Consider the following 3,740-nt stretch of genomic DNA (forward strand, 5'->3'; position numbering starts at 1 on the left):
CCACCAGCAATGGATGAGGGTACCCCTTCCTCCACAGCCTCTCCAGCAAAGGCTATCATTGGAGGTTTTTTTTTAGCCACCCTTAAGTCTCATCTTTCACCTACATTATTTTGCTCTTTTTGTGCCTTACAATGCAGTATAATTCTTAGTCTCCAGTCTCTAATTCCTTCTTAAGTAGTTTGTAACGGTGGCTTCATTGGGATATTGGGCATATAACAATATGATGCCTATTTACTATATCCACTTATATAAGCATGACTTTGGGACAGAACAGCTGGTGAAATTCACTGATTTGTAAACTGGTTCAAAGAGTTACATAATTCTTTTGTCTAGATATATATGAAATAAAGGGAATTTCTACTATCATTCTCATATATTTATAAACCATGATCACTCACATTAACCCGTTAGCTAACAACTAAATTATAATGAGCTTTTTATTCACTACTTAGACCTCATCCTGAGGTTCTCAGTGTGGGCAAACCACCAGCTGTGTGTGGTACTTCTAACTACAATTCAGACTGCATTGCTTGCAGGCAAGCTATCTTGACAACACCATTCCTACTGGTCTAGTATGATATGATGTCATTCTTCTAAAAGTGGTAAACTTAACAAACATCTCCTTATTTTTCCATTGCATCTTAGGCTTCTGCATTCACAGCAAGAAGAGATGTTTATTTTTCCCCTTATGATACTTATTGTTATGTCTTTATGGCTACTTCCTGATGTAGTCCATAACAAGATATACAGTAGACTATAAGATCACTTAAAAATCAATCACTGGGATTTCAAATATAACATAATGGTAGAATGTCGGCCTATCATGTGAAAGATTCTAGGTTCAATTTCCATCAGTGTATAAAAAGCAAAAAAACATATCCTGTACTAATATGCCTGGGAGTCAAGTAATTTGCCTTCAGACCAGTGTGCAACCATTGTAAAAACAGTAGAATTTGACTTTTAATTCACACATTCTTGTTGTTGTCATATATGTCTCAAACATCTGGAGTGAATGTATTAGAATTCCAATCCTTTGGATGAATGACCATACCTTTCTACTTCCACGTTTTCCTATATAAAGTGAGCATAACAATAGATATGTGAGTTGCTATATTGTTAATACTACAGATAGGGTAGTAAAATAAATGTAATCACAGTCCTTTACTTAACAAAGGTTAAAATATAGCCCACTTGAACTATACATTGAAGTTAATGAAAAACTATGAGATTTTTTTCCCCCAGTTCTCATTCTCTACTGCTTGAAGTGAATAACTTAATTTTCACATAGGAAAGCCTCTGTAACCTCTAGGTTTGCCGCTCCCTGTGTTGAGAACTTTCAGGCTCTCTCTCTTCAAATTCTCCTACAAACATACATCTTCAATCAATATGGTAGCTGCTAAGTAGTACATCAAGAAAAAGAAATGGGACAAATAAGAGAAAACTGTGAAATAAAGTGAAGGGTCAGAATTGAAGCATGCCTTCTTTTGAGTCAGACTAGAGTTATGTGGAGCAAGACTGAGTGGGACACTCTTACATCTATGAAGGAGATATATATATATATATATATATATATATATATATATATATATATCTCCTTTGTCTGCTCTGTACCTAGTAAAAATGTAAAACATGCAGATTTCAGAAATAAAGTGTCAATAATGTAAAAAAAGAACTAAATTAGTAAATTCCACTTAAAATAATATATTTGATGTAAACTTTTAGTATATGAAAAAGTATCATATTCTTGAAAGTTTCATAAATGTATATACCTCTTCTTATTCTTTATGTGTTTCTACTAGACCAAACACTAAGGCAAATTTCTCAACCAAAAAAACATTGAAGAGTTCTTTGACTTAAATTACATAAAATGTAATGAAAAAAGACTGTTTTTCTCAGGTAGCTCGTCTTATCACTCCTCCTTCTCTGCATAAGACCAGCCCAAGAGAGGGAGGAGCAATAATATGAGCAAATGGGTCAAAACCATGATGGTGATACCTACAGAAACAGCTGACCTGAGCTAGTGAGTGTAATGGTCTGCTCTGACCCTTTAAGAGACAAGCCATTCCCACTACCTCCTCATCTGCCTAAGCAAGCTGATATTCAACTTCCAGCCTGAGTCCTTCCACCCCAGTCTTCCTCTCAAAGAAGCAGCTTCTGTCTCTCCCCACTTTTCCCTTTTCCCCCCTTCTGTTTCTCTCTCTCCCTCCCTCTCTCCCTCTCTCTGCTGTTCTCCCTTCTCCCCTTCCCTTCCATAACCTACTAAATAAATATCCAACCTCACTCTGCATGCCTATCCGTCTGTCTCTCACCTGCTGCATGCTCCCTGACCTGGACCAGCCACCTTCAGAGACCTGCAGCATGGTCTTGTGACATGTCCATTCATCTGTCTCTCCTTGCCTTGGACTTGCTGCCCCTCGTGGTCCACTGCAGCCACTTGGGGAACTGTGCTGTCCCAGCCTGGGACTGGCTGCTCTAGGGACCTGTTGCCTGCCCCTGCTGGGAAACATGCAGCCTGGTCTCATGGCCCACTGTCTGCTGCAGCCACTTGGGAAACTGCAGCATTTTTATTTAATCCATTATAGTGAAAGCTCACTGACTCTAGCCTGATGACTGGGGAAGCTGCATAGGACCAAATTAGGCTCACTGAATGTGGGGGTCAGTTGTGATTCTTGGTCAGTCTAGGAGTCACTGGAAATGGGACCAGGATTTATCCCTTGTCCTTGAACCGGCGTCTATAAGTACATTCTCTTTGGAGGGATGCCTTGCTCAGCCTAGATATAAGGGGGAAGATCTTGGTCTTGCCTGGAAATGAAGTGTCAGACTTTGTTGACTCCCTATGGGAATCCTTACATTTTGTGAGATGTTGATGGGGAGGTAGGGTAGGGTGAAGTTAGAGGAAGCAGGAGGAGGGAAGGGAGTGGGAACAGGGATAGCTATGTAAAATGAGAAAAGATTGTATAAAAAATACTTAATAAAAAATACTATTTTTCACATTAAGCCACAATTTTTTAAATTCATCTTAAGGGTCTTATCATAAGTCACCTTTTTGGGGTGACTTCTGTCTTGGTTCTAGCAATGATGGGTTCATATGTTCCAAGGTAGGAGGAGCGTGTGTATTATAAATATTAGGTAAAAAGAACAGAGACATGAAAGAAATACAGAAACACAGAATAGTAACTGTAATGACTTCAACCACATAAGGCTGACACTGCCTGGTTCTAGGGGTTATGCAGATGCAGACAATCCCTCAGGTAGAAGTGTCTAATGGCCCCCGGGGATGTTAAAGGGCCCTGCATGATCCATGTATGACTCAGCTAAGCCCTTAAGCACATGTGTGGATTACATCATCCACGTATGACTCAGCTAAGCCTTTGCATGCGTAAGTGATTACATCATCCACATATGACCCAACTAACCCCTTTGTATGTATTACTCAGCTTAGACCTTGCAGGCATGCATAAGCCCCCACCAATCATCTGCACATAATGTAGGCACATCAACCACCTGTGGGCATGCCTAGGCAGCTTTTAAAAAAGCTGGACATACCATCTTCCTTTCTTTCTCTGAACACTGACGTCCCAGGCCTGTGCATGCCTCCTCTAATAAACTCCTAAGCAGGTTTGTTGCGTGTTCTGTGTTTCCTTCTCACTCACACAAGGTAATTTCAGTAATGGGAAGGCAATCCTGTAGATATGGAATATTTAGTTTTCTTGCGTTTATTTTCTTTTTTTGTTTTTTTT

This window comes from Microtus ochrogaster, unplaced genomic scaffold, assembly GCF_000317375.1.
Source record: "Microtus ochrogaster isolate Prairie Vole_2 unplaced genomic scaffold, MicOch1.0 UNK13, whole genome shotgun sequence".
Taxonomy (NCBI): Eukaryota; Metazoa; Chordata; class Mammalia; order Rodentia; family Cricetidae; genus Microtus; species Microtus ochrogaster.